This window comes from Diadema setosum, chromosome 5 (genome assembly GCF_964275005.1).
Source record: "Diadema setosum chromosome 5, eeDiaSeto1, whole genome shotgun sequence".
NCBI lineage: Eukaryota > Metazoa > Echinodermata > Echinoidea > Diadematoida > Diadematidae > Diadema > Diadema setosum.
Genome location: NC_092689.1, coordinates 42,912,447 through 42,928,126, shown reverse-complemented (window position 1 = coordinate 42,928,126; position 15,680 = coordinate 42,912,447). Strand labels below are relative to the sequence as shown.

The window sequence follows — 15,680 nt, the reverse complement described above, 5'->3', positions numbered from 1 at the left end:
CTGGAAGAGAAAGGAAATTAAAAAGAAGGATGCGAGGAAGAGATGTGAAAAGAGACAGAAGAGAAGATGGAGAGGAAGAGAAAAAAGGGGGAATATAAGACGTGAAGCCGAAGGCCACATGCTTTGTGGAATACCTAACGAGCACTGGTGGTTGCTTATCCTGAGCATGCTTCTGCATTTTGATATTTGTTTTTCACTCTGTTTAGGTTTTTTGGACGGGGGTGTGCAGCAGCATACAACTGCCAGTTTAAAGGAGATACATGTACACTAGCATTAGGCATGTGTGGTAGAGAGCAACAAGGCATAAGGACAAAAAATATGCATCAAGCTTTACATGTCGATTCATCCTCTCAAATGGATTACTGAGCAGCACAAGGGAGCTGATAATGACACCTTTTTCAAAATACATCACATTTTTTTTTTTTTTTTTTTTTTTGGGGGGGGGGGTTGCTGTTTATTTCTCAGTTACAACCTCACTCATTGGACAAAAGTGTTGGCACACTCAAACATGAAAGAAGACAGTCAATTTGGGGTTATGCAATAGTTAAATGTCTGTAGATATTGACCAAAATACATTTTGCATACATGTACCGGTACCCCTTGCTTTATAGCAGTCATAATATGCTTTTAAAGAAACTACAAAGAAATATTATTCCACGCTTCATGTTTGTTTGTTTCATTTTGAAAGAAACCATGTACAACGTATGCTGGCAATGTTCAGATTACAATAACAAGTTGAACACAGTTCTCTACTTGGAATCATTAGAAAACTCATAAAAAGTATGATAATGATGCTATGTAAAATTCACTTCACCAAAGATGGCTGAAAACCTGTTGCAAGTACCACTTGCAAAAACGGGCTATATGGATTGAAGATAATTCTTCTACTTTGTAGCATAAATGGTCTTTTAAAACTATTCTTCGCAAGATTGATTTCGATGCTACTTTTTTTTTTTCTTCTTCAAAGATTGTGACTGCTGGGACCCTGCAATGTGTAGGTATTAATCCAGAACAAAATTTGTAATTTTGACTATTCTACAAAGACATAGACTTCCTACACTACAGTACAGGTTTGAGCACTTGTGTACATTTTATATAAATATGTCACAATTTGATCAAAATTTAATTTTCAGCCGTGCTTCCGCTGAGATTGTTCCCATCCCTCATCTTTCAGCATGCGGTACCATGTGACATGGAAATCTCATACCTGATCACTCAGCTAGGAGCCCTAGATATCCTACTTCTAAAGATATTCATTCTTTTCTGTGGAGTTTGCATCCTGATCTATTGGGACTTTCCTATTAGCACATGTTGACAGATCAGGCCAGGTTTGTTCACGTCAAACCTTTGATATGATCTCAAAAGCATTTGTCAGACCAGTGTCAACACAAAACTGACCCAACATTGCCACAACCACAGGGTTTCTCAATGCATGTTCATACTAAAACAATTTAAAATTGTATGGCTTCCATGAGTCAAATAAACTGTCAAACACAAATTGGCATCTCTGTGTGATGTACATGTAAGTGTTGAGCTGCTCTCTATTCGGTTTACAGACAAAAATTCACAAATTTTCAATTTCCTCTCCAGAAAACAGTTCTTGAGTACAGAAAAAAACGGAAATGTTAGAGAATTTTGCAAAGGACAAGATTCACAAAATTAAAATGCACGCACAAGTTCTTCTACATTATATGCTCGAATGCCAGTGACAATTTGTGGAAATTCCATGCCACAAAAAAAAAAAAAAGACTTCTCTGTGATTTTCTACTTTCACAACAAGCAACACAATACAAGGCTGGACTTGCCCTTTGAATTTATGCCTTAGAACTGTGTGAAAATGAAATGGACAAAACAGAAAGCTGTAGTTTGATTTCCTGTATTCAAAACAGCTCTATTGTACTATGAGTGAATACAACTACGTACCGGTATGTGTACTGCAAATCAAAACTTAGGGGGAAGTGTAATTTTATAGATTCTATGCATCATCTTTTTGATGAAAGTAGGTCCTATGGTGTTCAATACAAGGGGAAAAAACAGTTTAGGTGTGAGACAATCTACTAATTACACATTTATACGAGAATTGTGCTATGGTATGAGTAGATTGGGAAATTTGTCTAGATATGTCGAGTATTCCATAGTGAGGAAACCAAGACAATCAGGAGTGCCTCCTACGCTTAGTGACCTAAGCAATAAATAGTCCAGAATACACACAAGCCCTCCATTCATTCATTCAACTTTGGCTGCTGTCCCAGCTAGGGATTCATGTTGACCTTCCCCACGTCCAAGCTCCATTCACAAAACTTGGAGAGAGAGAGGTTCATGCAGTATGGTGCTTCATCCCACACACTGGCTGGCAAAGTACATGTTGTAAGCAGAGTATTCATGAAGTCACATGTATGGTGAACTAGACAGAAGCCCTGCCACTTTGGGATTACATACGTATTATATTTCAGGATTCACAAAGAGCAAGTGACAAGTTTCATTCTCTGCCACCAGGGCTGGAACAAGAACTGGGTTTGAACTCTCACATAAACAGGCATATAGTGTTACTACATGTACAATGTTCAAGTGCCTGCCAAATTGGACTATTCTGAGAAAAAGACACTGTTTACCATGGATGCACACGAGGACAGCTTTCCTGAAGCAAACTGCCATGATTGAATAAAATAAACTGATACTGAAACCATTGTAGTGGCTCAATTTCAGAAATTCTTGTTCTTTTTTGACTGTGCCATATGATGATGTTCAAAGTCACTCACACACACACACACACACACACACACCAACAAAGCCATCCAGCATACACAAGTTATGAAAATTATTCTGTCACTATTGAAAGATCTATAATAAACAAATATTACCATGTTGATAAATGATATAGTGGGACATACTCGTTATTCTGAGGGTTTGTTATTCTGAAACATACAAATTCCTTATTAAGTAATCTGAAAATGGAACAAATGTGCATACAGTGTACATGTACTAACAGACCTCAGGAATTATGAACCTTGTTTTGTTTTCAAGTTAATGAAACTTCAGAAAATAAAAAAAAAATCTTTCTTTTTTTTTCAGATGAACTAACCTTTGGAATAACAAACCTTCAGAATAATGAACTCTAACCTCATTTAGTGTACAGCTGTATGGTTTACTTGAATACTACTGTTTATGCGAAATATTGAGTCTGGCAAATCTAGTCACTCAGAGATTTTCACTTTTTAACAATTCAGCAATCAAGTTCAATCTTGAATTTTCATACTGTAGCTTCATATCTGTAGGACAGTACAATGTAGTGCCATGCAGATACGATTTTATAGTCTGAAAACACGGTTGAACAGTGCTTGTAAGAAAAACAAACACAAAATTGCTTGGTATAGAGAAGACGACCATGCTTGTACAGTTGAACAATCCCGGACAAAAAGAGAGTGAACATCTTATTACATGATACTGACATTCCTCTGCTTTTCAGCAGATAATGTTCGGATCATGGCTACTGATAATGATAAATATATTCCCCTCCAGGTATGCTACACTTTACAAGTATAGGTATACAGTTGCCATAGAACTCATGCCTGCGAGTGCATCTGAGATCACGTCTGACGCGTACCAGTTACATAGTCCAAGGGATTCCGGGATAAAAGCAAACGGGGGAACACGTGGGAGCCAATGTTTGTTTATGGTACCCATTGAACTTCATCAGACATAGCCCAAGGCTATTGAACTGTCTGGCAGAAGAAGGGTTCACGCACTCGCATGAGTAAATGTTGCGTATTGACTAAGCCAACATCTGGACCACTCATCGCACTAATGGTGTTTGTATGTGCCAACCCCGGCTCCCGTATTTCATGCCCTAACCCCTAAAATGATACAGTTGCTGATATGAACTCTACAACTGCCCCTTCAGGCCACAAGAAGCTTTGAGAACATGTCATCAAATGGAACGAAAGATCCGAAGAAGTAACAGCTCATGTCGTTTTGAAGCGAAAATGCTTCCTTTGCACATACTGGTAATCAGAAATGCTCCACCTACGTATAAGTATTGTGCTCTTCCTGTTTCCCACTAAGTTTAACCTAGATAATAGAAACCATTACTACATTACTAAACATCATATTATAAGTAGCCTTACAAATGAAACTCAACCCTGCTACTTGAATAGCAGAGAAAAGTAAAAGTACCGTATTTGATGCTTTCCTCTACTTACAATTTTGTAGCTACTAAAATGGTCACTGAAGTGTGTAGTGTTCTAATACTGTATGACCATATGACTAAAGGTTGTTCATACTGTTAATCTCAAGCACTACAACTTGTCACTATACTGCTACGATTTCTGTATCACACTCCTACAATGTACTTCTTCTTCAGAGCAGAGGTACTTCACAAGTAAGGGCAATAACCCATCATGAAGTGCATTATATACATGTAGGCCTACTGGAAAGGGAGTTTGTTTTACATGATAAAGTAGTGTTTTAACTATAATGTAAATGAAAATCCTGGCGCCTGTTAAAAACATCCACATGCATTCCTTCCCTCACCCCCTCCACCAAGATACAAAATGTCATATTATACACAGCATCGACTTCTCTATGCCTCCCCCCCCCCCCCACCCCCTTCATCACAAGTGCACAAGAGTATTTTACAAAAACATGTCCGGTAAATCGCACTTATTGTGTGGGTAATCCCCTTGATCTCGATCCAAGATCCAAAACATACCGAGGCAACCTATGACAGCTATTAAAATCACAGCTACCAAAATGAAACACAGTGTACACATGGAAGGGCATTCCCCTGCATGTTCTCTGAGGCATCATCAAATGGCATTCTTAAACCTTGCAATACACATAGGCCTACATTGTTCACCATTGATACATCCAAGGAGAACTTTGCTCCATACTGTAGAACGAGGAATGTTCACGGACATTTAAATTTCATGAATTTCGCATGAGCCAAGATTCGCGAAATTAATATGCACGCAAAGGCTCTTGTCTACACTATATGCACTGAATGCCAGAGGCACTTCACGACAATTTCATGCTGTGAAAAAGGCAGTCAGCTCCCATTCGCTAAAATTTCATGCCGCTAAAATATCATGTTTTACAGTAAATGAATGACCAATCAAGCTTCCATCAGTCAGTGAACTGTCTTTGGTTTCTTCAGTAATATTTGCACTCCCTTCAGTTGAATCATCTTTAGAATAGAATCCAACACTACTGCTAGCGTGAGTGGAGAGAGCCAAATTCTGTCTTGCTTTGCCAGCTCATGCACTGACAAACAAGTTGCCTGCTACACACAAGGTCTGCCTCCACCACCACAGGCCCCCCTTCAGTCACATATTTTTTCCCTCTGCTCCTCAGGTTGGAGGGTTTGTCCTCATGAGGTCAGAGAGAGGGCAACCCCCCAGCCGAGCTGCGGGACTAGTATGAGTCATAGACCCTGCTTATGTCATACCACAAATTGGTTCTGATAGCTAGGATGGTGTCGTGATGCAATGACCGGTGTACAGTGAGAACAACCACAATAGGATGGAAATTGATGCAAGCCTGAGAAACCTGCAAACACTGCTTACCTTGTTTACTCAAACCATAAAGATTTCATTTTCACTCCAAACACCGCTCTATAAAATGCAAAGCATGCCGAGATTCGAGTAGTGCTCTTGCCCCATTTGGTACAATCTACACGTGTACGGAATCCTTTATCATTTATCAGGACAATGAACGTGACAATTGATCACAGATGTGTGGACAGTAATGCAAGCGATACTGATCAGCTTTCACATTAAGTAGCCTTTTTCCTCTCTCCACTGGTTGTATTTTTCCTGAACAGCAAGAAACACAAACAACAACCAGCATGCTGTCACATCCACAGAGCCGACTGCCAACAAAGAGGTCTGGGTATCTAGAATATACAGGTCAAGTCTGGATGCTGGGAGAGTGAGATTGCTTTTTTTCTCTCTCCCACAAAGTGTAAACAATGGCTTTGTGGTATGTGGGATTGGCTACATGTGCATCTAGTATGAAAGCAAAACCAACTTTTCTTTTTTTTTTATTCGCTTTCTTTCTCAGTCACAGCTTTTGATCGAGTCCTCACTAGAAAGACAGTAGTCAACAGTACGTATTCATTTTAATGGAGGGTGAATCAATGGCACATGCGATGTAAGTGAGAGAGGGGAACAAAAAAGGTACTGAGTAAAACAAAAAATTTCAAATCATGACATATCTTGATCCCACAAGGTTTGTAGAATGTGTAATATAGTACATGTAGCTCCTAAAAGTAGTACTGCCTGCCATCTCGCCAACTACATTTTGTACACCTGTATCAAAATCACAGTGGAGTCTAGGTTTGTAGACTATGTTTTTTTTTTCCCTCAACTGGACAGGCCTGCAGGCCACTGCTGCCCTACATACGAAATGAGAACAACTCGCTTTCATCAAATTTATAGAAGCCAGCAAGGCCATGCCACCAGTGCTCAAAGGATGGCATATTTATGGACGCTGCAGAACTACACAGGTTGGCCAGTTGGTAGGGCCAACATCAGCAATTAACCCAAATTTTACAATCACAGAAACTGAAAGCTAAAAAGGCATCAGTGATTGATGATAGAATAATGTACTAATACTTTTGATTATTAGAAGATGTGGAGAAATGGATTTATGGATTCGAGAGGTGTAATATTGACAGAAAAACAACACAAATAACTTATGAAATGAACGTACAGTGTATTGCCCAGTATTGCCAGTATTGGTGAGTGTTCAGTCAATCTTATACCCCTTTCAGGTAATCGCGGTTCAGTTATCCGCATCCAAATAATGCGGATGAAGTAATCAAAATCGCGTTCATATATCCCATGAAGTGCGCACTACTTTTACGAGCGCCCGTTCATATTAACGGTGCGAAAGACGGGAGTATTTGTCATGGTTACTGCGCATGCCTCTATAATGACGTAATGTTTCCGGTGATATATACTCACGTGTATGCACAGAACTCGCTCAAGCTCAGCAATCAGCGGTTGTGCAGGAAATCGAGTGACCTTTGACCGAAGTGCGGAATGTTAGTGCGCATAAGTCGTAAAACGCGTTCATGTATTCTCGATCAACTCCTCATGCTGCAATAATGCGGATAATAGCAGCATCAAAATAATGCGCACTTTTTTACTCCTCTCCCGTTCATGTAATCAAAATTTTACGACTTAGTACTCCTATTATCCGCATCCACGACTACCTGAAAGGGGTATTAATTCAGTGTTGTACAATTCATCCATCCACAGAAAGGCAGATGTCATTACCAATATCATTTACATCTACCTCCATGAGAGCTATTAGACACTTATCTCCTCCCCTTTTATACATCTGTGATTAGAGTATATTCTTGTTAACATTTCTCACTAGTCTCTCTTTTCCTCTTCCAGGTAAAGTCTGTATCAATATCTCAAAATGTTGCCTGAATGATTGTATAAAGTTAATTTCGAAGAAAAATTTGCAAAAGTGATGTTTTAATGGTTCAACAATTCAAAAGATATTAATGTCAATACATACTGAAAACACACAGAGCAGTGACAATATAAAAAAAAAGACCACCTTATTTGACAAAAAAACAACAACAAACAAAACAAAAACAAAACAGCATATAATAGTAGACTCTCCTACTGTACATGTACTCTAATCTAATCTCTGACCTGAACAATACATCACTGAATTTAAGAAACTGCTAAAAAACAGTATCTCAATTGAAGAGGCATGCATGATCATAATATTCAAATGTATGAACTACACAAGTGGCATGGACATCTTATGAAAGATGCTCTTCCCCTGTAATCGAAACAGGACAATATTGAGCAACGGCAAGTGATGATATTCCCCTTCTGGTAGTTTTCGTAATCATGCACAGCGCACTACGGAGTAAATCATTCTGTAGTTCCCATATTCTGAATGAGAAAAGAAACTGGTATACTTCCAAAAAAGTATGACATATGAGAGAGAGAGAGAGAGAGAGAGAGACAGAAATAGCTTTACGACTATTCTTATCACTCGCTCTCGATCACATGGAGATCATATATGCATTGTGTCGGAGCATTTATGACAGTAAAAATAGACGAGAAGCTATGAATGCAGATAAACATGACAATATATTTATACAAAGTGTATGATGACATTCATTTAATACGCCCATTCTAGACAGCACATTTTATTTTTCTGATGATAATTCTGTTGAATCAAGATACATTGTGTTGATATCATGCTCATATGGAGTAGGTTGCTGAAAGATATATTTCCTGGAATTAAATTCCTTGAATGCTTTCAGAATGTACCAAGTATTGATATTAATTCGCATTGCTCGAATGCAGAATGTCAGCCCCCCCCCCAAAAAAAAAAAAAAAAATGTTTGTAATAGATTGTTCCATATACAATGTATTTGCATTTGTGTACAAAATGTAAGAGTGCAGTTTTCAGCCAATTTTGATGTTTATTTGTGTACTTGTGGTGGCTGACAACTTAAATCCCACATTACATGAATATTAGGACTTACCGCAGGACTGATAATTTCAACTTAATTTCATATAATGCCTTTCTACAAACATGTACACTTCCAAACATACTGGCTTTGGACCTACAACTAGGTATTTGTGAAATTTTGTGAAAATTTGAGTGGAATTACAGATCATTGGACTTTGCTGCAATTGACAGAATACAAATTGTATGTGTTCTGCCTGAATGATAGACCCATTTTTATTAATTTTTTAAAACCATTTCCAGGAAAATCACATAGGTCCTACAAGAAGGTCTTTAATCGTAACACAAAAGACACTGGAAGTGAAAAAAACAAAAACAAAAACAAAACAAAAACATTAATATTGTCTGAGGACTACCTACAAAATGCTAGAAGTGAGGATTTCTAGCTAAGGGATTGTACACAATTTATTTGTACCTGTGTGCAGAATCTGATTGGAAGACAATGGTTATATATTCATTTATTTAATGCCTTTGATCCAGGATGTACATGCGTTGGCCTACACACATTTAAAGGATATCCTGTATGCCTACACAGTACCCTCATTGCCCAGGTACTCAACACCAGGCCTCAATATTTAATACCTAAAAATACACCCTGAGCACTGCATTCTGGGACTTGTGACTGTACTTGAGAGTCTTTAATGCACTGTACTGGATGGGGAGTCACCCTAGTACACAAATGGACACACACACACACACACACACACACGTACACACGTACACACGTACACACAGGCACACCATGCTTGATAAACACACCTTTTTATCATACAGCAATCAATATCCTGGCCCCAGCCTGCATGCATCTGTGTGTATTAGTGTGTGTATGTGTGTATGTGTGCGTGCACGGAGTGGCACACTCAATGGCGGTGTTTTTTGTTGGCTTGCTGAGCTCCCTGCACTCATAATTTCTCTGTTTCAAGAAATTGACCCAGTGGCCTAACCAGACACACACAAGCAGGAAGCCTACATAATGCAGTCATTATTGGCCCTGTTAGAAACTCACGCTATGCATCAACCACATTGACAAAGACAGCTAGTCCGCCACTAATCTAGCACTCCCTCTCATACATTTCTAGCTTTAAATTGTGATGCCTATAAATGAAAATTACTGATCCCTTGAGAATATTGAAGCAGGTCATAATTCCTCAATTTTGTATAAAGTACCAAATTGTATGCATTTCCAGGTGAGACTGAAATTCAAGTACAGAATGAGTTCAACATTTTACCTTGGTACATTTGTATGTAATAAAGTCCTTACACATTTGTCATGAAATGCAACTACATACATATTTTGAACATTGCTATCGTGTGTGGAGATTTATTTTTCCTCTAACAACACTACCTGATGCACTGGGACCTACATAGCATGGTGCAAATGGGATTCATTTTGGATTGGAAGCAAGGGCTCACCAAAAGTATTTTACAGGACATTAGTCAACAACAGTTGGTTGGCAAGTGTGATACAACCATTCACTTTGTATACATGTTCCCAGATAAAATGGCCTCAAATTTTTTTGAAAAGCATTAGACAGTCCAGACTGATACCATTTCCTTAATCAAAAGTTAGGCCTACTGCTTTATTATCATACAGCAATATTTGAAATCTTCTTAATTTTTTCATTCTAAATGTGAAATTGTATATGACTATATTCACTCATTTCCCTTCATCCTATTCCCGATACAAGGCACAAGTGATGCGCTCGCATACCAGGTAGTCATATTCCATTCATATCTATAATCCTACTAAGGTTGTAAACTAAACTTAGGCTGTGATATCATCACATTTAGATTCCTTAATTTCCTGGTTTTTTCCCCTCCCCAACCTTAATTCTATTTTCCTTCTTCAAATTCTACACCTTCTCAGAGAAGAGGACACACACTGTATGCACACATCAAGTCCACTACTTTTTGTGCTGGCAATGAAAGTGAGCCCCTGTCCATTTGACTTGGCTGACGGTGTATAAATATTGGAAATCATGAGTGCCAGCATTGGTACATCTCAAATTTCACTGAATGGTAGAATGTGATGGTATAAGGGCTCTGAAGGCCAAGGCACTAGCGGCTCATCTGCTGGGCCTGTGTGGGTCTTACTGTACATGAAACCTGCAACTTACAGTATGTTTCCCTGCTAAGCTTTAGGCCTATTACAGACCATTTCGGATCTGGGTTACTTTGTATGTCGTGTCTGAATATTTCATCTGATTATTCATTGTGCTTCACGACTTCTTTTTTTTTTTTTGGGGGGGGGGGGGGAGGGGAAGGAGTGTGGAAGTAGGCCCCCTAATACTTTCCTTGGCATTTACAACACAATTTTAGGTTATGCAGCAACATTTAACAAACTCACAGAACTTCTTTGCGCTACAAAGTATGACAAATAATTGCATGTTTTAAGTCATAACTAAACTAAATGTCATCTCTCAAAACAGTGCACAACTAAAACACTGATAAAGACTCTCATAACTCATAACACATTTTCAAAATAAAATGCATTGAACTCATGAAGTATAGGTAATAAATCATAAATCAATTGTAACTATATCTCCTGGATAAGGCATGTTTTGTAATTTCAGAAGTTCTTTACAGTCAGACATACAATATTGTACACTTGGAAGTAGGCTACATATGTAACGAAGAGGTAAGAATTTGAAGATCTATTTCTTCTTCTTTCTTTCTTTTTAAACCAAACACTGACATTAACCAAAAATACTATTGCCTAAATTACATGAGGTGGTGACTGAATTGCACCACAAATACAATGTATCCTACTAACCTCCATACAATGTACAATGTTATTGTATTGTCACTTAAATTCTATTTTGGAATAGATATCACAAAAAGTCTTCTCGCAGTGTTACAGCAGTCAAGTTCATTGACACCAACACATTCAAATTACGATGTTGATGATGTGAAATGTGTAGCGCCACCTAGGGATGGATGAATCTGTGCTGTGAACAGGTGGCACCAAATATGATTTCCCAGCAAACAAATCCACTCTTCTGTAACGCATTAATGGATCCATTGGTGGTTTCCACAAGTTGGAATTACAGGAAAAGGTGAAGAATTTTGGAGTTTAATTTTTATTCTTTATTTATTTATTTTTTTTGGTGACAAAAACCAAACACTAACATTGATCAAAAATACAATTACCTAAATTAGAAGAGGTGTTGACTGAACTGACACACAAGTAACCCACTGACCTTCATGCATGTTGTCACAGAATTTGTTTCAGAACCACCCCCCCCCCCTCCAAAAAAAAAAAAAAAAAGAGAAACTTTTTGCATGGGGATTTATTACTCTCCATGCAGAAGACGGGCAGAAGTACCAAAAGAATAAACATTCATACGGATGTACAACAAAACAGGAAGGAGTGCCTGACACTTGAACCCACTGCTTCTTAGATGTTTAAATAATCAAAGGTTTCCAAAAAAAAAAAAAAAGGCAACCTGGTTCCTGTTGGCAAGGAATATATTGGTCTGTCTCTGAGGTACAGTGTTGTAACTTATACTCTGCCTATTTCAAGGACTAGAAGTGGAGGTCCACACTCAAATGAACTGTCAGGCAAAATATATACTCCAAATGCATCCTAACCTGAAAGGTTTTGTTCAAACACGTAGAAGACTAAAAATGCTAAGAAACATTCCTCAGTTGACTGAGCTATTTATTGTTAAAATGGACCAAAACACTGGAAAAAAAAAACCCACAAGTTTTTAAACTTACATGTACACATGCTGTCACTATCAAATTATCTATGATCAAATGTTACCACACTATTCAATCATGGTTACAGTTCGTTATTCTGAAAGTTAATTATTCCGAAAATGAAATAACAATTGTTATTGATGGGTCATTATTTCAAAGGTTTATTAATCCAAAAATGAAAAAAAAAAAAAAAGCTTGTTATTCTAACGGTTCATTAATCCAAAAGCAAAATAATGTTCGTAAATCAGGATGCTCATTAGTACAGACTTTCTTTTTAGTTTTGGAATAACGTACCTTATTTAATTGTAGTACTATCAAATTTTCCTAAAACAGACAAAACAAAAGAACAAAAGAAACAATTATGCATGAACAATGAGGAGTTCAAATGAGCACTTATGTTGTTGTTTTTTTTTAAATTACTACTATGTATATCAAACAATATCAATGGTAAAAACTATAAGTATTTAATAATACTTATACATAAAATGATACATGTACAGCAAGAAACCATACAAAACACGGTTTTTGGGACTTAGTGGGTTGGCTTTATAGAATAGGATATTTCGGTTCATATGAAATGGAATGTAAGAGTATGATTGTAAACCAAGTCTCATCCAATCACATGTGGACGTACATGTAGAGTACACAGTCTAGTTTTGGGCTGGAGTGGTACGAGCTTTACGTTGAGTTTCCTGTAGCCTGCGAATACCTGGAAATTGTGTCTTCCTCCACTGCAATCACTCTCAGACCAGGAAAAGAGCGCTATCAGAGCTTACAGCAGATTCCCTTCCTGATTAGATAAAATACCATTTCCTTTGCAAAAGTGAGTCGTTTGCCATGGTCTTCCATTCTTCTTTGTGCCTGTGTGTGCGTGTGTGTGCGTGTGTGTGTGTGTGTGTGTGTGTGTGCAGAGTGTGCTTATTTCATACAGTAACAAACAGTGTATCAGGTATGAAATACACACTCATAAAGTACTGGTATTTGCAATACATAGCATAAAATCATGTCAATTTTTGAAATGTGTTGAAAAGCTGTCTTTGAATGCAATTTGACCAAATTCTGCATATTTTATTGCTTCGTCCATATTTTATTGAATTCAGAAAGGTTCCATGTAAAAAGTATCCTTACAGAACATGTAATTCAGCCTGCAGGCTGCCATGGGTGATTTTAAATAAGATACCTTTCAAATAATTCAATTCAATACATATTTACGCCTTTTTAAGACTAACAAAATAGAAGAGGTCTATTTCTTATGGACAAATACCCAGGAGCTATTCCTAGCACCACGTAGTCATATCCATGTACACTGTACTGGTATGTGTTTTTTTGCAGAATAATTCAAGAAACAACACTGGTATGAGCATCAGTGTCACTGCAATGTATATCCTCTGTTTATAAATGGTGCATGAATGCGACTTCATAACTGGTTACACAATGCTTACAAAAACAAAAAGACATTATAACTGCCAACATGAATTTGCATTGAGCAAATTAATTTACATGTGCTTTGCATATTGATAGGTTTTACATTATCCTACAGCAAGGACATATCCAAATCAAATCGCCGTTCAACATGCTACAACATACACTGTAATTTCTCATTCCCTTGCTATACTCTTACAGTCCAAGGCAACAACCAAAAAATGCCAACATCCGTTTTCAGATCAGTAAAATGGTGACAAATCTTGTACACTGTAGGACTTTTTTGAAACAGCATAATACAAAATAATCTATTTTGCCGAAATTGATGGACACTCTTGATTAATAGTATTCATTAATAGTATTCATTAATAGTTTTGATATGTACTTGTACATGTAGTTTTGCATCTGAAGGAAACTATGGGTTTACAATGTACATGTGTATTTCATCACACAACATTGAGCATGATCATTTTGTACTACACACACTTTAAAATATTAATTTCCCTTGCTGCTGACATCATAATGGAAAGAAAGATTTGGTTTCTAATGTCATGCACTGATGACAGAATGTAATTAATTGACTAAATTGTTGAAATTCATCTTTGCCTGGAGAGCAACCTGTCTCAAAAGTTTGATAGTTTTGAGACTTTATTGGGGGCTTTCACACATGATTAATGGCCATCTATTTCATCCCATAATTGAAACGCCTTTGAAGTGAAACTAGCTTTCCCTAGAAATTCTCCATACAGTTGTAGTCTAACTCACTTGAGTACTATAATACTGTCATTTCATGTTCTGTGCATGCCAAAGCAATTGTGGATAACCTTGTCGCAAGTATAAATCCTGCCTTTGTGCAGGAAAGTAGGAAGGAAGCAAATTCATTATTCTACTGGGAGACACATGTCCCAACATAACTTCTTTTTCAAAGCTGGATAAGTAGGTTTAAGCTAATCTACAGCTCACTTGTTCTGCCATGAATAAGATGTTTTGAAAGAAGGGTTGGATTGGCCCAGTGATCACAAGGGGATGGGAGGGGGGGGGGGGGGAGACGGGGGATCTGGATCAATGCTTCCCTGCCTGTCTATCACAAACTTGATGAGTTTTTACATTCACTTGGGAGGATAGGATACTATGTCAATAGACCTCATTTGCATATCAAAAGGAAGAATAAACCACAGGCTTTGCCAGACCCAATAAGGACTCGTTTTATCAGTGAACCCATCCACAGCAGAACCCATCCACAGCAGCGTGTAGGGGATAATACTCCCTGACAAGATCAGCATGACTGATTAAGGGTTAAATGGTTTCTCTGTGCTTTGCAATGGGATACATGTATGCTGTACACCATTTACAATGTACCGTACAGATGTTGCAAGCTTGGTTGTTTCTTGATGTTCTCAGGTGTTTTCCTTGTAATTAGAGTCCAATTGTCAGAAGATTTTTCTTGAAGAATTACTGAAACAGCTCTTGAAAACAAAAACAAGGCCTATAAATTTATCACATAAACGACATTGGGTAACAACATTTGTGTATATAAATGTACATGTACCAAAAGCAGCCCAAATACCAACAGGAAGACAAAGGTACTTCAACTTTCACTCACAATCTAACGCGTTACAGAGAGTTGGGTAAAATTAATTCTTTGAAAACTAATTCTCATATTCAAACTGTGATGGATGTCTTCCGATTATCAAAATTTCTACTTTTAAGAAATGCTACAGCTGCAGCATCTTAATGATTTAATTACCATAAATTGTCATTGTGGAAGTTTAGCCTTTTATGCAATAGTTACAACAGTTGTACATGTAATCAACAATCCTGAAAGAATGGCACGTGGCTTACTAAACTTAATTTCCTGTCCCTACTCTTAGGGGTCACCTCAAACTGTAATCTGACCGGAGTATCTATAGTATCTACACTATCTCTCTATAGTTAGGTTCACAAGCTGTTAAACTTTAAATTTAGGTCAAAAAATTAACTCTCGATGATTAGCTTGTAGTTTAGCACCGTGTGGAAGCATTCGACAGATAGCAATCTAATAGTTTAGTCGATGA

At 37.6% G+C, this 15,680-nt stretch overlaps 1 protein-coding gene across 1 annotated transcript in view; it reads right to left on the bottom strand.

Moving 5' to 3' along the window:
- The window catches only part of LOC140228726 (uncharacterized), a 61,345-nt gene that overhangs the window by 14,290 nt on the left and 31,375 nt on the right, over positions 1 to 15,680 (bottom strand). The gene's annotated exons all lie outside the window — the stretch shown is intronic.